Here is a 25,776-nt window from a genome sequence, read left to right on the forward strand (position 1 = left end):
ACTCATGCCTGATTTCTGATAAGTTTCCCTGCACACCACAGCACACATGCCCAGAGCATGCCTGCAGTGGTTCTCAATCTTTTATTTACTCAGATGCACCTAAGGGATGTGACACACCCTTACCAGCAATTGTAACCTGTGCCGGCAATAACTCTCAATGAGGAGGCAGCAGTGGCTTTGATTGTGCCCTTATCCGCCCCCCCTCCCTTGAGAATCAGTGCTCCATTATGGAGAACTGAACTGTGCAAGGGGGTTGAGTGTCCATGTGTGTCCCTTGTATAACTAAGAAAGACAACTGAGAAGCTAACTATGAGCTTTATGTATAAATTGGCCTGCTTCACCCTTTCCACTCCAGGGAGCACAGGCTTTCTATTTATGAAGAGCAGTTTCTCTCTTTTATCTCCTCACATTACTCTCCTAAGTTCTTTGGCTCCATATTTTTCTAGGCTTTACTGCAAACAATACAGTTTTCAGATTTGGGATTTGTGGATTCTTATTCCACTTTTGGGAGTAATCCAGCGGAATATCTGATAAAGCCCAGGACCCCTAAGTTTACATGAGCCAGCTCTCTGGGGCTAGTCACAGAATGAGACTCACTCAGACATTACTATAAAATGGAAGTTTGAATAAATTAGATTAAACATAAGGAAGAAGGACTGAAAAAAGAACTAAAGGGACAGAAGCTATCATAAGTTACTGCATTTAGGTTATGAAAATCTCATCTCCCCACTGGATTGTAGAAACAAAAGGCAGAGAGAGAAAAGAAAGGGAAAAAAAAAAGTGAATGAAAAGCTTCCTTAAAAGATATTGGTTGATAGAAGGAAATCCAAGAGATAAATCCTGTCCCTGTCTCTGCTCCACAGGAGAACTATAGGAAGAGCTGATCATTTCACTTCTCCGTAACCCTTTTATAGTTCCCATCACCTACAGAACGACAGCCAACCAGACAAACTACTCAATGAGGGGGCATGTGGCAGTGCATGTCCAGAGCCCATTTGCCTGCTCCTGTCGAAGCTCTACCGCACCCCCAAATCCATCTACCTCTGACAAAGTCCAATTGCTTGAAGTTCTGTGCACCACCTCCCTCTCCTCCCATGCCCCATGCTGTTTTCTACCTCCCTGCCTTTGCTCAGACTAGTCCATCTGACAGGAATCCCCTCTCCACCTTCCTTGTTCTAGATGGTTGTTCATACTTATGAAGATTCACTGTGGCCATCTCCTCTGGGAAGCACTCCCTGTTTCCTCAGGTCGGCTGAAGGCCTCCTTCTTTATATTCCCACAGCATCCCTGTGCATCTATGTTTTATCTCCTACTATATTTATATTTAAATCATCTGTTTATGCATGCGTTTCTTCGTGAGACTGTCAGCTCTTCAAAGCCAGTAAGCTATATACAATGCCTAGAATACAATAGACCTCAAATAAGTTGGTTTTTAGTTTGTTTACTAAACTGAAAAGCAAGCATTAAGGGAAAAATCCTGTTTTGATATCAGGCCAAAACTTGTGGATAGGATAATATTAAGCATATTAATGGAATTCTATAGAGTTACATTTCTAGACAAATAAAAATACAAAATGAAATATCATCAAAGCTGAAGATTCTCAAATGCATACACCTCATACCTGTGACTATAGTCATCACCAGGGGTGGGATCCGGAAAGTGATTGCTGATTTCACCTGTTCCACCAACAGCCAGCTGAATCATCTTGTGTAAACTATTGAGTTGCTTTTGCCTCAGTTCTTCATCTGTGAAATGGAACCAAAAATTGCATTATTGTGAGTCTTAACCAAGACAATATATATATATATAACACTTATTAAGGCTTATTACTATCACTATTGTACCCTTTTTACCTCCCTTACCATATTATTTTTCCCATGTGTTATTTCCATCCATTGTAACAACCATCTACTGAGTAACAAAATGAATTGCATAAATTACTGCTAATCCTTACTGCTAATGGAAGTATTGTTAGCTGCCATTTTATAGATGGTGATATTAAAGCTCAGAAAGATTAAATATATTACCCACATTCATACCATTAGTAAGAGGTGGATCCTCTTACTAATAAAGCCAAAACTAGTCAGCTCTAAGACCAGCACTTTTTCACAACACCAAGATGCTTTCTCAAAACCCCAAGAAAAATAGAATTGTGTGGCTTTTATAAGTTCTATAGTCTTTTGGAATGTGGATGCATGATTTTAAACAATCTAGAAAAATTTCCTACCCAAAAGCACCACATCTCTCAGTTCCTAAAGCTTGATAGTCTTCAAACGGGTAATAACATGTTTAGATCCGCAGTCAGAAGTCAAACAAAAAGAGGACTATTCCTGAGAAGTAACATGTTAATATTCACACTAAATTATTAATGACAAGTATGAAGTCCTTTCCCAAGAGCAATCTTAGTATACTCATCAAAGGAATAAGGGAAGTGTACAAAATTACTGCTGAAGGTAGAAAAAAGTGAAAGGCAATTTTTAATACCAAAGTAGTTTTTTTAACCTATTTGGGGAGAGCCATACTTCTGATGATTTGCTAGAAGTTATGAAACCTTTTTAGAACTATACTCAACAGTATACATTTTCATTCCAACTTTTGAATGTCTTGTTAGGGGATTCACAACTCACAAAGCCCAAACTCACAAGCTCAAAACTCTCTGGTTGGAGGCCAGCAATGCCAACATAAAGATTTTGCACCAGAGCCCAGTATGGTGAAAGGATTAAAAAATGTCAAGGGGACCAATGCAAGCTGTTTCCATACCTCACAGACTTAACTACCAATGTCAGACTCTCTTCTGTTAATTTTGAGATGCCCCCAAGTTCTCCACATTATCTTCCATTTAAGAACTAATGGCCTGAAACATTAAACAGGATGTACCTCCCATAGCCTTTTGCATTCACCTCATCATGCTCTAAAATGTGGGGTAGAATTTGTTTTAAACAAGGCTTTCTTGGGGCGCCTGGGTGGCTCAGTGGGTTGAGGCCTCTGCCTTCGGCTCGGGTCGTGATCTCAGGGTCCTGGGATCAAGCCTCGCATCGGGCTGTCTGCTCCCGGGGAGCGTGCTTCCTCCTCTCTCTCTGCCTGCCTCTCTGCCTACTTGTGATCTCTGTCTGTCAAATAAATTAAAAAAAAAAACAAAAACAAAACTTAAAAAAAAAACAACAACAAGGCTTTCTTGACCATATGTAACACATTCTGATGAAGCTAAAGAAAGGGAGTATAGCACTGAGTTTGGGGGTTATATTATCAATTAATATTGATTGTCTAGAAAATATGAGAGAAGCATACGGGTTTTCTCAGTTAGATGCAATAGAGCCCATTTCCTCGCACCATAAGCTCCCTTTCTCTTTCTCTACCATTCCAGCCCAGATTCGGTCTGCATCTGCTACATATTGCCATCCATGAGGGACCAATGACTCACTCTTCTGTGAAAGATCTCCATGTATCCATTCATCCCATTGGACAGATTGAGTACGTATGCCATTAGTAGTTGCTGCTAGCTTCTTTCCATGTGGTCTTGCTTAGAGACTTCAAAACTGAATAGATTGAGACAGAAACCCAACCAACATTTGAATATCAGGTCATGGTGATTGTCTCGGGAGCACCACTGAGGGTTCTGGTAAAGCTACTGATTCCAGATTTATTACTCTTCATATGGCTTTCATACATATCTCTCACCGAGCCACCAAAAACTGTGTTAGAGGTTGTCACAGCCATGGTAACCAGAGGCCCGGCTGTAGGAAAAAGAATGCTAACCATGTGGTGAGTCTGCAGCACAATTTTGCAATCTTCAAACCATAATAAATAGGGTTGCTCCATTTTTATTAAGCATTCATGACTTTGCTGGGAACCAAAAGACAGATGGACAGAAATATAAGAAACAACATAGCCACTAAATAAATGAAATGGCATCAAAACATTCTAGAATTTTGCTTGTGAAGAATATTTTGATGAAGCACTTACAATGTCACAAAAATAATGCCCCCCCAATTAAAAAAAAAAACACACAGATAAAAAAGCATAGCAGCCTGTCAATGAAAGAAATACCAAGCAGATGTTTTCCTTATTTCCAAATATATTTATAAGTCTGAAGAAAAACCATGAAGAGTGTTTTTATTATGCACCTGTCATGGTCAACATCTGGCACTAGCTCTCACCAATCCATCAACCCCACAATGTTGTGCCTCCTTCCAGCTCACAGAGAGACTGTAAATAAACCCACAGTGCAGAGCATGGCTTTTCCTTTTTTTTTTCCCCCTTATGTCTTTCTTTTTCTTGCCTTTATTTTTTTGTTTTTCACAGCAAGAAGGGAGAAGAACAGAAAACAGAAAAAGTGTATTTGTACCGTTTATAAACTGTATAATAAATGTGCCTCCTAAAGAAGGGATGACAAATGTAGTAGGAAGAAAGAATTTGACATTTTTAAGAGAAAAATGGAAAAAAAAACTAAAAAAAGGAAAATGAGATGTATGACATCTGCCAATCTTCTATTCATTTGTTCATCTAACAAGTACATTTCACTAACTACTCAGACATAGTACATACTACATAGCACAGTGCATTAATGCCAAATTAAAAATACACTTGCACAATTAAAAAGTCCTTGCTCTCATGCAAGACAGGGCATGCACTCAAAGAGCTATTATAAAGGTCTGTAAGTGAGGGGTCAAGACCTACTGCTGATTTTATTTATGAGACTTTCATTTATATAAACTAGGAGGAGTATTTTCAGGCCCCAGCACAGGAAATAGGAGAAAATTTTCCACCAATTACTCCAAGAAAAGAAAGATGGATCAAATTCCATTACAAAGAATATAGTTATCATCCAAATTATTTTGTTATTTTTAGACTTTGTATAAGTGGCTCAGTGACTAAAGACTGGAAGTTTGTTTTTATAAAGAAATAAGTATTTTGTTATCACACTTGTTATACTGGATTTTTTTTTTTGCACAACAGATTCTTTTAAGCCACTTTTCCTTGATTGACTAAAATCTTACTGAAAATTTCAAGTAAGTAGGGGCGCCTGGGTGGCTCAGTGGGTTAAAGCCTCTGCCTTCGGCTCAGGTCATGATCTCAGGGTCCTGGGATCGAGCCCCGCGTCGGGTTCTCTGCTCGGCAGGGAACCTGCTTCCCCCTCTCTCTCTGCCTGCCTCTCTGCCTGCTTGTGATCTCTGTCTGTCAAATAAATAAATAAAATCTTTAAAAAAAAAAAAAAAAAAAAAAAAAAAAGAAAATTTCAAGTAAGTAAACAGACTAGACTTGCATTAATCAGTCATGTTCCCATTTGGGGGAACTTACACACACACACACACACACACACACACATACACACACTCAAACAATTGTAGACAGAAGTTCAGGTGTGCATGAGGACCCTTGATTTCAAAGGAAGACTCAGTTTGAACTGGGCAGAAATAGAGACATCATTAATTCATAACAAAGGAATGGCGAGAGCGGCTGCAACAAGGGACTCCTACATCTTCAGGACTCCTGTTCTCAGATCGCTGCTTCTTTCTGTCCTTTAGTCACAGTTCAATTTCTCCTAGAGCAGGCAGGGCATTCCATGCTGTGGAAGACTTGAAGGTGGGCAGCAAGTCTGTGTTCAAATCATTCCAGATTCACCCTCAAGAAGAAGAAATTCCTTTCCACCATTCTGGATTCTTTCCCACCTGAATCGTAGTCTGAAATCTCTCTAAAATGGACAATGGAAATGTTCGATTTTTGACTCATCGCTAAATCATGAGGCAGTAGCAGGTAAGAAGAAAAGAAGCTCCAATTCAGACCATGTGGTGATAGCTGAGATGGGGGGAAGTGCAGGGAGAAGGATAGAAGACCTACAAAGGTAGGAAAAGCAGGGGCGCCTGGATGGCTCATTGGGTTAAAGCCTCAGCCTTCAGCTCAGGTCATGATCTCAGGGTCCTGGGATTGAGCCCAGCGTTGGGCTCCCTGCTCAGTGGGGAGCTTGCTTCCCTTCCTCTCTCTCTGCCTGCCCCTCTGCCTACTTGTGATCTCCTTCTGTCAAATAAATAAATAAAATCTTAAAAAAAAAAAAAAAAGGCAGGAAGAGCAAGTCCTCCAAAGAGAGGAATGCTAGACATACAAGAAATTAATGACCTCAAGTGTGGCTTAGATATCTTCAAATGTTTTATGTTTTTATCAAAGTTTTATACTTCCTGTGAAGAGTATATTTTCGTTATTGATAAAAGAGTTCTAGTCTGTTTTGCTGTTCTAATACAAAGTACAATGCTTGTGATTGAAAATAATGAAATTCTATTTAGGGTTATTATTTGATTCTTTGCATTTTATAAGATTTTTAATAATTTTCTAACCTTAACAACAGTGTTACAGTACTTAGCTATTGTAGTGATAGTTGTATAATCACAAAAATAGTGCTCATAATGTCATAAATAAAAGCAACATATTAGAAATTTGGCACATTTCTAGTATAGCCTATTTCTTTAAACATTTATAGTGAACACAGATTTTTTTTTAAGAGCTTCTAATAAACTTAGACAGACCTCTACTTATAATGCAGTTTCTTTCTTATTGTTACAACCAAAATCTCTTGTTCAAACTAACGTATTTCTATGGTTTAGGGGTAAAAACATACTTACAGATAATTGTAGCCTTCTAAGTGGCAATTCCTATTCAAGTTCAAATTGGAATTGACTCAAATGAGTGAAAACCAGTTCCATTATTTTCATTTTCTACAATGCCCTTCAATCCCATTTTTTTAATGCATTTGTTCCTTATTTTCTTCACTTTACTTCCAAGTAGGTTCATATGCGTAGCTTCTAACTTCCTAGATCGGCTATTTTAATTTCTTAAGACACAGATTAGATTCCTTATTTTGAACCTTGTCGCATAAAAACTTAGAGTGGGTCAGGCAGGTGAATGTAATTAAGATTGATTGGCCAATTCAACAATAAAAACAACTAGCCAGATAAGGGGTTAGTGATTGTGCCAAACAAGTAAAAAAGAATCAAATTACCTAGTAGCTAGAATGAAACCCATGAATTTTGAAAGAATCAAGACTGGTGATAAAATAAACTTGAAAGTGCACATGTACTACAATATACTCTCTTTGGAACAAATATAATATGCCTGCTAGGAAGATCCGTGGAGACTTGTTCAACCACAAATAATAAACCGAAACTTATTCCATATTGGCGGAAGACCATACAATATTTCAGCATAACCACAGAGTTCCTGGATCTCAGAATGTTTATAGCAGAATTTTCATGAAAGCTTCAGGTACCATTTTGTAAAATCCAGTGTGCACAGTGCTAGTAGTCATGTGATCAGTTTAGACGACACACAGAACATTTTCCTTTTACTCAAGTTTTAATATATTTACTTTAGTATATGCATTAGAATTATATATTAGATAAAATACAACATAGGGGCGCGTGGGTGGCTCAGTCATTAAGCATCTGCCTTCAGCTTAGGTCATGATCCCAGGGTCCTGGGATCGAGCCCCCTCATGCAGCTTCCTGCTCAGTGGAAGCCTGCTTCTCCCTCTCCCACTCCCCCTGCTTGTGTTACCTCTCTCACTGTCTCTCTGTCGAATAAATCAAGTATTTTTTTAAAATTTTAAAAATACAACAAATATCATACCTACATTTTAATGGCTAATTTCTTAAGACTAAGATTGAAGTAGATATTTAAGATAAAACAGGGATCAATTTAAAGAAAAATATCCCGTATTCAGTTGCTCATCCTACAAGTATTAAGCAAGTGGTCAGTGTTGACCTCTTTGAGAAGATGAGATCTGAGCAGACTTGGAGAAGATGAAGGAGTGAGTCACGTAGGTATTTGGAGAAGTGTTCCATGTAGAGAAAAGTTAGAACAGAAGCCCTAAAGTAGGAGTGGCTGAGGTGTGGGAGGAATAGTAAGAGACCAGTGTGGCTACAGAAGAGAAAGAGAGGAACCCAACAGATTATGGGGAGTCAGATCATGTAGTACATTCTCGGTGGGGGTCTGTATAACTTATCAAACAATCTGGGTCACTTACTAGAGTAAAAAGAAGGTGTTTGTTTAATAATTATACCGAAATGGCATGTATAAATGGGGGCTGTCCCATGCAAACTGGAACATAGGATCACTCTACCTATAGGACAATGTAAGGACTGAGGCTTTTGCTCTGATTAAAACAGAGAGCCATCACAGATACTAAAGGATTGTCCCTGCTACTGTGTTGAGACTAGATTGTAGCAGAGCAGCTGTAATTCTAGATAATCGTCATTAATTGAGGTGATACAAGCATATGACCAAGTCTAGAAAGTACTGTTCAAGCACACATGGCACTCTTAATCTTCCTGATCCAGGACAATTCTGTCAGGTCCCTAGAATAGGTGATGCCAGGAGAAGCCTAAAGAGTTTGTTCCGCACACCAAGAGATTAACACTGATTTTTCTATAGCACTGTGCTAGGTACTAGAAATATAATATTGAAACCATACATTTAAGCTCAAGAAATCTGACTGGAAAGATAGAACATATATTTATTGTAGTGATCCAAAGGGGCACATGCACCTGAATGTTTATAGCAGCAATGTCTATAATAGCCGAACTATGGAAAGAACTTAAATGTCCATCAACAGATGAATGGATAAAGAAGATGTGGTATATATATAAAATGGAATACAATGCAGCCATCAAAAGAAATGAAATCTTGCCATTTGCAATGACGTGGATGAAACTAGAGGGTATTATGCTTAGCGAAATAAGTCAATCAGAGAAAGGCAACTGTCTTACGATCTCCCTGATACAAAGAATTTGAGAGGCAATGTGGGGTGTTTGGGGGTGGGGAAGTAAAAAATGAAACAAGATGGGATCAGGAGGGAGACAAACCATAAGAGACTCTTAATCTCACAAAACAAACTGAGGGTTGCTGGGGGGAGGGGAGTAGGGAGAGGATGGTTGGATTATGGACATTGGGGAGGGTATGTGCTATGGTGAGTGCTGTGAAGTGTGTAAACCTGGTGATTCACAGACCTGTAACCCTGGGGCTAATAATATATTATATGTTAATAAAAAATAAAAAATATTTTTAAAAGAACATATATTTATGATTATGAATTGGGAATCCTAACAGCCTGATAAGTTGTTCTTGCCAGTTAGAGAAAGAACAAGAAACAACATTCTGGGCAGACACCAGCAGGTGAGTTCAAACACCTCATATCCCATTTCTCTTCTGAAACTTCTAATAAACCCCCAAAAAGAGTGTATCTAGTTTTAAATCCCGAAAAGCTTCCTGGCGATTCTAATATTAGCCCCTAGGTTGAGAACCACTCACCATAGTGACAGCACACTGAATTATGGGATATTCTTTTGGGACTTGTGTTCCTCATTACAGAATTAAAAATCAGTGTTCTGTTATACCCCACTGTGAGGTGCTAAATATAGAAAAACTTGGAAGAGAATAGGCAAAGAAAATGGCTCGAATAAAGTTTTTAATTGTGGAAGGAAATGCAACCAGACAGAGGAGAGAGAGAGAAATGGAAATGATAAAGTTGTTCCTTGAATAACACAGATTTGAACTGTGTAGGGTCACTTATATGCAGATTTTTTTCAACAAATGTACATACAGTACTGTAAATATATTTCTTCTTCCTTATAATTTGCTTAGTAAGATTTTCTTTTCTCTAGCTTATTTTATTATGAGAATGCAGTATATAATAAACAGAACATACAAAATGTTCTAACTGTCTATGTTATTGGGAACTTCCAGTGAACAGTAGGCTATTAGTAGCTAAATTTGGGGGGAGTCAAAAGTGATAATGAATTTTCAACTGCACTGGGGAGACATTCTTTTTTTTTTTTTTTTTAAGATTTTATTCATTTATTTGACAGAGAGAGATCACAAGTAGACAGAGAGGCAGGCAGAGACAGAGAGAGAGAGGGAAGCAGGCTCCCCGTCAAGCAGAGAGCCCTGTGTGGGGCTCGATCCCAGGACCCTGAGATCATGACCTGAGCTGAAGGCAGCGGCTTAACCCACTGAGCCACCCAGGCGCCCCTGGGGAGACATTCTTAACCCCCACATTGGTCAATGGGCAACTGTCTATGTATTAGTTTGCTTGGGCTGCCATAAGAAGATACCACAAACTGGGCGACTTAAACAACATTTTTATCTTTAGAGTTCGAGGCCAAAAGTGCAAGATCAAGGCGCCTTCAGAGCTGATATCTGTTAAGAACTCATTTCCTGCCTTGCATATGGCTGCTTTCTCAGTGTTCCTCATAAGGCATCTTCTCTGTGTGTACAGAGAGAGAGACAGAGAGATTTCCAGAGTCTCTTCCTCTTCTTACAGAGACACCAGTCTTTCAGATTAAAGCCCCACCCTTTAGATCACATTTAACCTTAATTACCTCCTCCAAAGTCCCTATCTCCAGTACAGTCACATAGGGGATTAGGACTTCAACATCTGAATATTGAGAGGACAAAAATCAGTCCATAGCAATGTCTACGTTATCTGTATCTATATCTACACATGAATCTAAATCCATCTATCTACTAAATCCTTGGCTACAGGTAGCTCAGTAAGGGAGTAAGTGCTTTGAATCGCTAGATGCAAGCTAATTGTTGCAGCTCTACGAATAGACAGCAGGTCTGTCACTTTGAGAGGGAATTGATTTCACGTTGACTGCATTTAATTAACACAGAGCCAAAAGAAATATATTTTTTGTGTATGTTTGTCCAAGAGCTAATTTTGAAATAAGAGTTCTTACTCACAATGGTTGCCACATTATATAGCTTGGGTACACGTCAAGGGGGAGAATGAAGCAAAAAGCCTCATCTGTGTCTCAGAGCCCTTACCACTTCTGGACAAGTGTGCAGTGACTAACAAATGCACCAACAAGAATTTTTGGTAGAAGTAAATGTGCCTCTTCTCATCTGCCTCTAGCACAAAATGATCATTTCAGTGACCCTTGTCCTATTCACCAAACCTGTTTCCCAATTGCTATGCTGTATGATTGTACAGGTTCATCACCTTTTCCCCAATTTGGGCTTTAGCTCCCACTTTAATTAGCTTATGTTTTACTAGAATGAACTGAACTTGTCACGTTTAAGCTCTCGCTTTAAATTGATCTAAACTCTTTTGCATCATACATGCTATTCCTCTCTATTTCTTCCAACTGAATCTTACAAATTGAGTATTATCTGCATACTTGAAAGAAGGATTTCAGTTCCTCTCTCTGCAGCTCTCTTGTCTTGTGGATAATAGTGATTCTAAAATGTGTTTGTGATAAATCTTCTTTGAAAGGAATTTAGGGAATTTGCAAGTAGGAATGTACATTAAATGTGAAATGTAAACTCTTCATTTTACAGAGGAGGAAACTGTGTTCTATAGAGATTCCATGATCTGCTCAGAATTACTCAGTTAATGTCACAGCCAAAACTAGAACCCAGAGAACTTAGTTCCAAATCAAAACAACGTTGCACTAAGGAGAGGATCTTATGGAATATTTTAAGAGACAATTACTCATTTCCTAAATTAGAAATCTAGACACCAATGTCCCAGCCCCATTAATAGACTAACTCTGGGAAATCCTATCTTCTTTTGTTATATATGTATTTTATACGCAAAATGAAAGAAATCCTCTTCTCAGACACCTTAAAGGATATACTAATTTACAGTACAAATATTACAGACCAGTCACAAGTGATATTCTGTGATATTTTTTGACATGCATCTTCCAGAAGCAGAGTTGATAGGAACAACCTTCATACTTTATTCTGAAAAATGGAATGCACTGCTAAACATATAGAAAGTGATTCAGGCAAACAGCAATATAGAACAAACCAAGAGGTAATAAATATCCTCTCCAAATAAAAGTCAATTTTGAAATAAATATGTTTAGAAATTGAAGTTTCAATCGGCTTAAGTCTCCAGTTGTATAACCTGAAAACTGTAATGAGTAACATGGAATTCATGATGATGATGATGATGATGATGATGATGGAGATGGAGATGACAACAGTTAACATTAACATGGTACAACGTGCCAACCACCTTTTCAAGCATTCTACTTTTATTTGATCCTTACAAAAGCCATATAAAACAGGTACAGTTGTCACCCATTTTTAAAACTTCTTTCGTAAAAGGTGTGTCTGGAGGGTGAATTTTATAAGATCAATGAAAAAGAGAAAACCTAAGAGAGTAACCTTGATAAGAAAGCCTATTTTTGGTATATTAAAAGTAGGGATTCTTTTGGCTACATGAGAAGAAAATCCAGCTCACAGTGGCTTAATTAAAAATGGAGATTTATTGGTTTACATAAACCAAAAGCTGGATCTAGGCGTTCAAATGGTGTCTTCACAACTTGGTCTCTTTCCATCTTTTGTGTCTTCTTTCTTCTGTGATTATTTCATTCAGGTCATTTCTTCCTAGAGGGCTAGGAAGAATCAACCACAGCTCCAGGCTTAGATCTCATCACTTTAGGAAGACTACCAAAACTAGAACTTTTCCATTCCAATCATCAAAGTCATATTACTATGCTTGAGTATTATTGGACTGATGCACATCAGATTGGGCCCACGCCCATCACTAAGGCCAGGGAGCTAGAATATGATTCACCAGAACTAGGTCATATGCCTAATCCTAATGCTAATCATCCTGCAAAGAAAAATCAGTTCCTGTTGCTAGATGAAGGGAAAATGACATGAGGAAAGTAAAAGTCAAAGCTGTCCACCAAAGCATAAAAGTACAAAAATGAACAGAACAGGGGTGCCTGGGTGGCTCAGTGGGTTAAAGCCTCTGCCTTCAGCTCAGGTCATGATTCCAGGGTCCTGGAATCGAAGCCCGCACCAGGCTCTCTGCTCAGCGGGGAGCCTGTTCCTCCTCTCTCTCTCTCTGCCAACTTGGGATCTCTGTCAAAAAAAAAAAAAAAAAAAAAAGAACAGAACAATATAAATATAATGGAAGAGTGGTGAAGGCAGCTCAGGTAAGAAAGTTCCTTTAAGAGGAAAGAAAGCAGGGGTGCCGGAGTGGCTCAGTGGGTTAAGCCTCTGCCTTTGTCTCAGATCATGGTCTCGGGGTCCTGGGATCGAGTCCCACACTGGGCTCTCTGCTTGGCAAGGAGCCTGCTTCCCCCCCGCCCCTTGCCTTTCGGCCTACTTGTGATCTCTGCCTATCAAATAGATAAATAAAATCTTAAAAAAAAATAGAGTAAAGAAAGCATATTATAAGAGAAAAGAAAAAGAATAGGGTATATACGTGTTCTTTTATGCATGTAAAAAAAAATATCACAATGGGGTTTAACTTTTATTACGACTTTTATTCTGTACTGAGCCCTACCCTAATTCCCAGGCTCTGTGGGAAGTATAAGGCTACATTCAACTGGGTTCTGTATTAAATAAACTAAGAGGATGTAGGATCAGGTCCTAAATTTAATCCAATGCAAAAGCCAAACTATTTCATCAGTAACTGACTGATGAAAAAGACAGAGTCATAACCAACTATAACTCAAAATAGACCACAGTAAGTACTATAACAGAAATGCTGACAAAGTTCTTTACTGGGGGTGGGACTCTGGAAGAGGTTATTACAGAATGAAAGAAGGTCACAGAAGAAGGCATCATGGAAGAAGTGGCATCTCCACTAGGCCTTGAAAAATGGGAAGCATTTTGATGTGAGAATTGATGGGGATGATAAGAGAACAAAGAGAAAGAGGGTGAAAGTCGTGTCTAGTGATGTGAAAGCAGAGCTCTTGAAAGAATTATAAAAGAAGATGAAGTTATAAATGTAGCTGGTAGAAAGAGTATGAATGCCATACTGGGGGATTAAAATTCTTCAGGCACAGAGGGACAACTGTAGAAGATCTTCAGGCATCTGCAGAGTATCATGAATTGTGCAGGGCCAAAAGAGTTGTCCTACAGAAAGAACGTTCTGGCTGTAGAAGGGTCAAAGATAGGTAGGACGAAACAAACCAAAAGCGAAGAATCCCACTGGGAGTTTATCGCAAAATTCTGAGTGGAATAGTAGTGGAAATGAAGGAAGTAGTAAAGGAAAGAAATGAGAAATTGAAGCAAGAAATAGTCTGGAGTAGAATCAAAAGAACTAGTCAATAATTAGTTTGTGAGAACTGAAAGAAGAGATTTTTTTTAAATTGCAACGTTGGGAGTTTAGGAGAATGGTGATGCCATTCATGAAGCTAAATGTCACAGAAAGGAAGCAGGTTTGCATGTGTCTGATTTGTGTGAATTAGTGGAGTGGGGTGGATGGTATATGGGGAAAGAATGACCTCCCAGCAGAGAAGAAATAAACACATGATTGGAAGAATTGTATGATGCAAGTGAAGAAGACAAGTGCAGAGTGAGCATGTTAAGATATAATTTAAAGTATACTCAGACTTCTTAAAAAATTTTTTGTGTTCTCTATACTAACTCTGAATCAGATTCATAGAAAATGAAAGTTTGAAAAATATCAACTAAATCGATCTTTATTTTCCTGACTGCATCTGACTGATAATCCTGAGCCCTTGTTGCTTTTACATTACTTGTTCATTTACATTACTTGTTGCTTTTTACATTAATTAAGCCTAAGCTTTTAAGAACCAAGTCTTCAATGTCCACAATAGCTAAACTGTGGAAAGAGCCCAGATGTTCATCCACAGGTGAATGGATAAAGAAGATGTGGTGTGTGTATACACACACACACACACACACACAGGAACACTACTTGGCCATCAAAAATGAAATCTTGCCATTTGCAATGACATGGTTGGAACTAGAGGGTATTAGGCTAAGCAAAATAAGTCAATCAGAGAAAGACAATTATATGATCTCACTCATATATAGAATTTAAGAAACAAAACAGAGGATCATAGGGGCAGAGGGGAAAAAATAAAACAAGGTGCAATCAGAGAAGGAGATGAACCGTAAGATACTTTTAATCATAGGAAACAAACTGAGGGTTGTTGGAGGGAAGGGGGAGGGGAGATCGGGTAACTGGATGATGGACATTAAGGACAGCACGTGATGTAATGAACACTGGGTGTTATATACAACTGATGAATCACTGAACTATATCTCTGCAACTAATAATACATGTTAATTAATTGAATTTAAACTGAAAAAAAAAACAGTTCTTTAATCTGTACAAAGTTTAGTTCATTTTCTGTCATTTTCAGAAAACTTATTCTTGTCTTGTGTAGTCTCAAGTTTCTTTTCTCTAAAGACATTGGAGAAGTAAATATTTAGTGAATATGCCCTTATCCTCTGACACAAGCTCTCCAGTCTGCTTTTAAAACACCCTGCAATTTCTTTCATCTTAAAACTAGCCAGGGGGAGATGAAGAAGTCGAAGGTGATTGCTTGAAATCAAACATCATTTTTTTGAAAAATGTCAAGCACTTGTTTTGAATGAGATTCTAGGTGGACAAAGAAGGGAAGCAAATAACCTGACAATAGCACTCTTAAGGGATGGTTTCAGTGATGATAATGCCCGAGCAATTCTTTTTATTGTGGCCTCTATGTTCTCAAATCAGGAATATTCCCTGAAGAACTCATACCAGATTTAACATGATAAACAATATGCCCTGAGATGAGAATGCATCAGGGAACCTGTAGTGACTCCTGGTTAACTATCAAAGCTAAAAATGCTCATTAAAGCTGTAACTCCCTTCCTCTAATTCAAGAAGTGGGGGTATTAACTGAAGACTCAATGAATGGGAGTACTGCAGCAGCAAAGACAGGTCAAACATGAAAGGAAGAAAGAGAGCTGGGACTGAGGGAGAAGATGAGATAAAGGATCAAATAAAGCTGCATGTTGCCCTTAAAGATAAAGTGGTCACATTAAAAAAGAAAAAGAAATAATTATTACACATTAGCAGGTATGCCTTCCCAACTGCCTTTTCCCTCTTCATTATTCACAAAGCTCTATTTTTTCCCACTCTCCTCAGATGACTTAAAGTTAAGTCCTAATAAAGTTTACCAATGTCAAGAAAAAAACTCCATTGTTCTTCCCAGTGATTGGCTTAAAAATGAATATGCTATGGAATTCTGACAATGAGATGAAAAAAAAAAGTCTGCTGGATGGTTTCTGGGTAAAGTTTCCTTGCTGTTGTGAAGAGAAACACACAAAAGGATGTCCATTACCCAGCTCCCCCACACCCCTCCCATTCTTTGAGATGATGTCAAGTCTGCATGGGATCACACCTAGAACTTGAGCAGTTATCATCTCACTACCGTGAAGGGTGCTAGTCAAAGACCGATTCGGATGGAAGGGCAGACACCAGGGGAGCCTGGATTCTTAAGGATTTCACTTATTTGCTAAATTAACCAATCTGGAACTCACTGGTAAAATTATGGTAATTTACTTTAGAATACTTCAGCATATACATTGTGATATGATGTGTGTAACTTGAGTTGAACTCTAAGCATTATAATTAAAGATTCCCTCTCCCAGGGTGATCAATGACTATGGCAATCAAGAACACAGGAGTGGTCTGCTGGCATTCTCATCAGGACATCTGTACTTCAGAAAGGCACTTCCGTTACCTGTGTCTTGCTCAATAACCTGCATTTTGCTAATTAACATACTAAATGTCAGAAAAGGGCTTTTAGTGATAAAAATAGCAGCCTGTTGACAGGCATGATGAATGCTAAAATTGGGCTCTCACTGGTGAAATTGAAGGTATTCAAGTTGTGTTGATTTGCTAAAATCATTTTATAGACACTTCCTACTCTTGCATGATAGAAAATAAGACTCAAGCAAGATAATAAGCCTATGCAGTTGGGATTTTGCCCCAGGCTAAATACCTAAACCAGATAGTCCCTAGCCATGGAATCTACAATCAATCCTATTTGCCTGCAGCCAGCTGTAGGGATGGCGGAATCTTATCTCGGGAATCTTCACGATTGCCTTCAATGACCCTTTCCTACAAGATGGTATGAAACTCTAAAGGGGTAGGGAGCAGGGATTTCCTCAAGCCTAGACAACAGATTATATGAACTCCTTTCATTCACTTGCCCACCAATAAATGTTTAGTACAGTAAATATCTGTAGCGGTGTCTTTGTACTTAGATTATTTAGCAACATGACCCACCTTAAGGCTGCTTATTGTGAGAGTAATACCTTTTATTTATTGTCTAAGATAGCTGATTTAGGATTTTCTATCCCTTGCTGTGGACGGCATCCTAACTTATGTACCCCACCACTAATACCAGTTAGCTCTGCAATTTAGGTGGTAGTTGGAGGAGTATGTGTCACAGGGAAGATTTTACTCAGAAAATGTACTGTAGCAGAAAAAGCAATGAACTAGGAAATCATGAGATGACATTTGAGATTCCATCCTGTGACAGCCTTGGATATATCATTCAGTGTCTTTGGGGCTGAGTGACAGCCAAAGTAGCAAATGAGGATGAGTGAGTCAGACAATCTGGGTTTAATGCTGGCTTCATCACTTATGAGGGGTGTGAGCTTTCCATGCCACAATTTCCCAATCTATGCAGTGGGCCAGCCCCTACTTACAGTTGTTGTAAGGATTAAATAAAACATGCCATGTTCAACCCATAGCACAATGCCTGGCATGGTAAATGTGAGATAAATATCATTATAATCTCTAAAATAAGATAAATCAGTCTGAATGTCACCTCATTCCTCCTCTGTCTAACATTTTGCAATTTTAACTTCATTATTGTCTGCTCTGGAGAGAACATTCGTGAAGAGATGTAAAATTCATCTATTTTAAATTCAGGGCTAATCCTTGTGTTAGGAAATGTCATTCAATCCTATATTTATATAGTCAAACATTTACTGAGCACCTACTGTAAACAAGGCACTGTGTAAACATGGGACATATTGCTGAGGAGCTCTTAGTCCTGTGGAGACACCAGGATATTCGTTTTTCCCCCAAAATGAAATTTCTGCTCGCACCGGTATCCTCAACTTTCCTAACAGTACTTTCTCAAAACAGGTCTTTGATACTGTTTGTGTTCCCATGTTCTCTAAATCTGTGTTCCAACTTTGAGTCCCTCATCCAATCTAGAAATTAACATCCATCCCTTTGTTGGCGGTGAGGGAACAATAGCTATGACCAATGAAAAGCCTGCACAGTTAAAGGAAACGGGGACCCATGCAATTCTAAAGGATTCTGGTGCCATTGTCCACAATCACAGTTAGTCACAATCTGAGAAACAGCCCGCTACTGAGAACTCCTATGCTCATGAAAAGTGTCAAAAAGGAGGATCTGAGACAGGAGCTTCTTTAAAATTAATAACTCTTTCTCCCTCACTTCTCCACAGGCTTCAGTTTAAATTTGCTCCTTAATCAAGAAAGGCAATATTTCCCTCCTAAATCATAAAACGCTGCTTATAAATTGATCTCTTTTTAGGATATGCATTCTACCATGTGTGAGAGCGCAGTGAGTTTTGGCAACCTGAACAAAGCCCCCATGTGTTTGGACCCACTGTACTGTACACACTTGAAACACCATCTGCAGGCAGCCTTTCCTCTCCAACTTGTCAGGGTGAGCGGCAGGAGAGAATCATGAGCCGAGATGCTTCGTTAACTGGCAGCAATGCTGCCAGGACCAGGGAAACATCTGAACCAGCCAGACCTGATAAAAATTCAACAGTTAACTAAGGCTGAACATGTATGCGAGTGAGAATCTCAATGTCCTTAAAACAAAAACTATGCCTCTAAAACCACCAATTTATGTCTTCCTATCTTAGCACTCACTGGAAGCACCAGGGTTGCTTGAGGGTCGTTTCAATCTGTGAAAACATCTCGGAGATGGTTCTTGGATCTTTAGATTGTTGGTATCTTACAGGAAGGGTGGGAGGAAGCTGAGAATCAGGGAGCCTTGTGCTTGTCCTGATCTTTCTTTACCTTTCTCCATGGTGAAAACAATGAATTATCTCAGCATGGACAGTATTTCAAAATCTTCCCCTGAAATAGTCTTTAAAGAAAAAGTGCTTATGATAGGAGGTTTTGTGAACCACAAATAAAAAAAAATTTTTTTTAATCAAAACTCTCTACTTCTACACAAATTGAAACAGATTAGTCCTCTCAGTGTGATTCCTGAGGTTAGTTCTGTTGAGAAGGCTGGCTGAAGAATTCTAAGGAAAACTTGTATATGCACCTAGAACAAACTGGACAGGTAGAATGGTAGCCAGCCAGTGAATTGAGGAGACCCAGTCTATGTGAGCTTAACCATGAGGCATGTTAGGACTTCCGTTAATACTGGCTGCTGGGGAGAGGGACTCAGGAGGGGGGGCTCAGGAGGACCAGAGTTCATGGCTCAAAGAGTGACCAAGATTCTGACCCACGGCTGCCAAACTGTAAGAGCGAGCTCTGGCTCCAGCCACACCGCAACTCCCAACTAACAGGGAAGTGGCATAGGAGACAGGAAGGTCTAGGCTGAGGGTCACAATTCTAGTTGAGAAAAAGATCTGAACCAGCAACTGCAGGTGAAAAAAGCAAGGAACACTCAGCGACAACCAAGACATTCAGACTCCAGTAAGTGGTGTTAGGGCTCTCTTCGGTATGTACTTGTCATGCAGCTGGAGTAGCTGATGAGCTAAGTATTCCGCAATGCGGGTAGAGAAGAAAGCTGCCATAAGGTGATCAGGTGATTGGAGGCTCTTCTCAGGAACCTCCGGCATCTAACCTGAAACAAGATCATTACAAAGCCCCTCACGTGGGAGGCAGAAATATCCTATTGTATCTACTGGCAATGTATACCTAGCCAGTACTGGCTCAGGGACTACGGATTTGAACCTGTCGCTGCTGAGCAGGATCTAGAAAGGCAAGGACTAGCATCTGGCAAAACTCTGTTCCCAGAACTTTCTTCCCACAAGCATATTGCCCTCCGCCTAGGTCTTCTTTATCTCCTCACTCTTGGTAGTTGCCACCACTCTCCAAGTTAAAACGTATTGTATTTTTTAATTTCGGAGTTCTGACTGTATCTATAGACACAAATGAGAGGACTGTCCTTATGAAGTTACCCATCATCCCAGTCCCAGCTCTTAGCCCATAATTATACTGACCCCACTCTCAGCATGAATATAATTAAATATCTAGTATAACCACTAACTTGACACAATTATCAGTAAACAAGAATAAATTAGGGTAAGGACTTGCTTTAAGATGTCACAATCATCATTTTCTTCTCAAGTAATCAGAGAAGAATAGAAAAATCTGGATATAAATACAGTGGATTAAATAATATTTCCATCAGTCATTAGCATACTCATGAAAAAATGACTCATAAAAAATAATAAGTTCTGAGCTCGAGAAATGTTCACCTATTTAAGCAAACGCTGGAAAAACGTCAGCAACTTTTGGGATGAGGTCAACTTTCTGCATGTCACTTGTGCTTCCCATGATCTTTTGATGATTTAACATGTTTAAAAGCGTGAGTTAGAAAAAATACACACACACACACATACATACATACAGGTTTTAGTTTGTAGTTCATTACTACCCACTGCCAAAAGGAGAACCCAGTGTTCTTAAAATTACTTCTATGACAAATTGCATTAACTCATGAGAAAGGGTGGAGAGCAAGCTGCAAAAGGGAAGGATATGGGGAGGAGCTTGAGGTGGGTTTAAGGAAGTAGCTGAGACTGCACTCAAGGTAGCTGGCAGGGACCTGAAGAACGGTTAGGTATCTCCCCTTAAGCCCCCAGAAAAGCTGCACACTAGGCTGAAACTAACAGCCTCATCACAGATCCCATGCACAAGCAGGGCAGGTAAAGAGACAAAGGAAGCTGAGAGAGTAAGGGTATGCACAGTGACCAGGGGGAGCCAGGTTAAGAATAACCCTCTCTCCTCTTCTGGACTGCCTCAAACCCTCTCACTTTAGCATAGCCCTGAATGAAAGGGAGTCACATTAATGACTGAGATTGAATTTCTAGCCATCCCTGAAAAAATATATAATTTTATTTGGAAAAAATGAAGGACTGTAAAATTTTCCCATCGAGGTTTTGAGGTTGGTAAAATTTATACCCAGTGCCCATGTAATGAACTAAAGAATATCATCCAACTTTATGTTTATATAAGGAAAGAAGAATACTAATAAAACATCCTAATAGGTAATGGGAAAAGGTTTGGAGAAAAAGAATTGGAAAATGTAGGGCAATGGCTCCTCGACGGTGCCCTGGCATCTTGGCACAGATCCACACGGGCTACATGGGCAAAGATTTGAACCGTAGCCTCTCTGAGTCATGGCAGGATGCCTCGGGATCCTCACAGAGCAGAGGAGAATGGGGATTCCTGGGGATGGAGTGGGGCCATCTCCCACCTCCTTTTATACCTCCTCCAGGAGACTGTCATGAGACAGCTTCTCACGGCCTCTGCTGAAGTATGAGCTTTTGGCCTCAGCTCCTTCAAGGTTTAGTGGCAGACCATGAAACCACTTAGCTACAGTCTAGAACAGGCTGCTCAGCAATCGCATACCCCATGACATGCACTACAGTCATTCAAACCCTTCAGTTTCGGTGACATACTTTTTGGTACATGGGAATAGGACCTGGCAATTGGCAGCTTTAATTACTCTTACTTTGACTATATAAGTAATAAACTAAAAAAATTTCAGAAGTGGCTTCTTGTCAATTCATGGTCAAATCAATTAGGTCTTGGCTTTGGCCTTACCTTGTTTCTGTGTGTAACAGGAGGGGAAAAAGCTAGAAAGGGCTACCAAAGTCTAGAAAAGCATGGAAAGCCATTCATGAAAATTTACTGTACAATAAATTTCTTAACAGTAGTTAGAAAAAGTGTAGTAAAGGATATGGGCCTTGTTGTAAACTCCAACTGTGTCTACACACATGAAATGTGTAAGCCATCCCTCACTAAGTGAACCCTGTAGCACAGTCTCTCAATGCCTGCCATAACCAGGACCAAAGGCTATGTCTGCATGGAAGCTCTAAGTGTTCTCCCCATGCTTACATTTTTCCATTATTGGTTTTTCTATTTTAATGGTCCATGTAATGAAATAGAAATAAGTTTTATTAAAAGTGGATTCTGTTTGTTTCCTTATTTCTGTATTTCAGGTGAAGTCATGACTGTTGAGATGACAGGAAGAATTTTAAGTCAGGAAGGAGTACAAGTTTCTAAAACTGTGCTTCCTCCTTGCCCATGTAAATAGAGTGAACTCTCAAGAAAGTGTCTAGGATGTGCTTTCAGTGTCCTCTCTGCAGAAATCACTAAACCATGGAGGGGGTGAATCATACTGAAAGGACAGCACTATACAGACATGCCATTAATATTTTCTCAACAGTGCCACAACAACAACAAAAAAAGTGCACATTTTTAAATCCTTATGACTGTTTTGTGAAAAATTGTTAGTAGAGCCTCTTACCATGTTCTTTCACATTTATTTGGTTTAGCTGGTGGCAAAGGCTTAAAGAAGAAAACTAGGAATTTAGAGAGAAAAATCCTAGAATACACACACACACACACACACACACACACACACACACACACACACAAACACATATATAAATTTTGGCACTTTTTCCAAGGAATACAATGTAAAGGAAAAGTGTTAACTAATTTAAGAGAACATCTAGAATAACATGTCAATTAAAGAATACCTTAGGTTGTTTCCATGAAATATACTTTCCTAAAGGAAATGTATACTTCTTTTCCATATAGGACAGTATTCTCTCTTCCAAAATATAGTCTCACATGCTTTTATATATTGAGTGACAAAGAATAGACTTGTTTTATACTTTTCCTTTAGAAAAACTAAGTTGTTGGGGCGCCTGGGTGGCTCAGTGGGTTAAAGCCTCTGCCTTCAGCTCAGGTCATGATCCCAGAGTCCTGGGATCGAGCGCCGCATCGGGCTCTCTGCTCAGCAGGGAGCCTGCTTCCCTTCCTCTCTCTCTGCCTGTCTCTCTGCCTACTTGTGATCTCTGTCAAATAAATAAATAAAATTTAAAAAAAAAAACAACTAAGTTGTTGCCATCACTCAGTAAAGGTTTGTAGCAAGTTTGCTTTCACCTACACTGAGAAACAATCTAAGAATAACTCTTTATTCAGAAATTACTATTGCTTCTGTATATATCAACCATCCCCCACTTCCAACAGTGACTGTTACATGCTATTATGAAGTAAATGGAAATTAAAAAGGTAATGAGGCCAAACAAAGCCCATGAATTTTTTTCACCCTGCCTTTAACACTCTAGCCTCTATTAATTAATAATACTCTGTATGACATGGACATGAATGATAAAATATCACATCTGCCATTAAGTAGTTATTAAATTTCTTTACTTTTAAATCAAATGTCTTAGAATGTTCAATCATTGATCCAATCACCAGCAAATATTTATTGAGCCCTTACTATATGTTAGGCTCAACCAGTTAAAAAATCTAGGGACTTTTGAGTTTTGGTAATTGACAATAGTTCTAAGGCCATCTTAAGTAAGAAATTAGAAAATATCTCTAGAAAGCTGAATTCTCTATCTTAAACCCAATGGATTTATAATAAAACTACTATGGCTCTAGGAGAAAAACTCTATTATGTTCTTAATGGAACTTCCTCCATTTTCTATTAGTCACTGGGTAGAGGAAAGGCAGCTTAACTTCATTAGTGACTCACTGGTTAGAACACAAATATTGTTAGGTGGGCCCAAGAACACATGACAAAGAGATAATTGCTGTTCCAAATAATTGCCAAATTTAGGCAAATTTAGGCAAAATTAGTACTCCAGATTTTGAGAGCGAACAGTTCTATAATTTATTAATAATAAAAGTGCAACAACAAAAGTAGCTATAGTTTACTAGACATTTTAATGTGCAATTCACTAACACCTAATTATATCCTCTCCCTTGTTTAAAATCTGGGGTCCATTTTCTTGGGAATATTGAAGAGAAATGATACATTTTAGGTTGGATACAGTTTTGAAACCACACACACACACAAACCCAGAATTATTGCCATTTTTCAGCATATTGCTTAAATAAAAAAATACTACCATCACTACCCTCACTGAAATCCAATTTTTTATGTTACAGGTGTTTCTGTTTCCTAACTTCAGCATTTTAGAACTAAGAAGTAATAGGGACATTTGGTTTCTTTCTCTCTCCTTTTTTTCCAATTTGTAAGTGGAGGAGAGTGCATAATTCCATTTTATTTCTAATTTTGAATATTCCTTACAATATGAAAATAATTTGTTAAGGCTACTTGGAAAAAAATAAGGGAGAAAGCACTACTTCCTCTGGAATAGGCAGATTATATATGATTCTTCATGGTAAGTCTCAGAAAAAAGCAACCATTTGGACTTCAGTTCAATGGTCTAATTTGTTTCTGAACTTCCGTCCAGCATTAAATATGATACAGTGTCAGGCATCATATTTTCATTCTGAAAATGTTGGTTTTGAACATATTCCAATGTATTTAATGGAATATTAGAGATTAAGGAAGATAAGGATCACTTCGTATACTAGAAACTGGAACTATAATAACTTGTTACAGAAATGAGTGTTCTAATCTTTCTTTCAGATACCACTGTACACAAATTCCACACATATTTCATGAAGATTTAAACAAATATTTAACCAATATTAACAAATATTTGCTAAAAAGATTATCATTTGTTAAATCTGTTAAGTGATCCAGCTAAATAAATGAGTAATTTTTCAGAATATTTATACATGTCAAGCCTAGTATATAACACATGCAGTACAGAACATTAATTCTCCCAAGTGTCTCCACAGGTCAATGGAATAATAAACCTCAGTCGTTCATTATAAAGATGGAATGCTGATGCGATTTTCTTGTGACTCTAAGCCATATGACTTCTACCCTGAAAATATTGAAAGATTTATACTTCTAAGATAAATTATCAACACATAGATTATGCTTGCCAGTGTTGGGAAATGTGAAATAACAGTAAGGTAATGGTCAGAAAACTGTATTTATATTATGTTACAGACATGAAAATAAACCCTAGGACTTAAAGAGAAATTCAGAGAGCATTAGAGCATTTTATCTGTGTCTCTTTTTACTGTTCCAGTTTATTTGGTTTTCATGAGATCCTGTTTATGAGATATTCTGTGAGCCTTCATTATAGAATGCCTTTTGTTTCCTTGACCTAGTGACATAAAAAGTAGATGAATATAAAGGATATGGTAAGGGGGGAGAAGAAATGCCATTTATTCAAGATAATATAAAATTTCTTGCTCTAACAATTTACAGAATTAATGATTTTTGACACTAATTCTAGTGCTAAAGAAATCCTTGAAGGGGTGATCAAAAAAAAAAGTGTGTGGTTGCTTAACTTAATCATCATTTATTACAAACCCAAAGGTTCTGACTATAGTGGATAGACTTTTCTTTAATTCTACAAAATGACATAAATAATTGTCTCTCATACATCCCCACCACCAAAAGTGCCAGTCTGAACCAAAGTAATAAAGCTCAATACTGGCATATCTTACTATCACAGCAATTAAATAGATTTCTAAATCACTCCATGTAATTTTTTTTTAATTTCTTAACTTTTTAAAATTTAAATTCAAATTAGCCAACATATAGTATTCATTAGTTTCAGATGTAGAGTTTAGTAATTCATCAGTTGCATATAACACCTAGTGCCAATCACATCACGAGCCCTCCTTAATGCCCTCCTTAATACCCAGTAGTTGCCCCATCCCTCCATCCACCTCCCCAAATCCATCTAACTTTAAGTATATTATATTCTTTTGACATGCATTGCTATGGTAGTAGTTACCAGCTTATAAACATTCCTTCCACAAATATTTTTTTTAAAGATTTTATTTATTTATTTGACAGAGAGAGAGATCACAAGTAGACAGAGAGGCAG

Source organism: Enhydra lutris, unplaced genomic scaffold (assembly GCF_002288905.1).
Source record: "Enhydra lutris kenyoni isolate GAN:26980312 unplaced genomic scaffold, ASM228890v2 scaffoldscaffold19, whole genome shotgun sequence".
Lineage (NCBI taxonomy): Eukaryota > Metazoa > Chordata > Mammalia > Carnivora > Mustelidae > Enhydra > Enhydra lutris.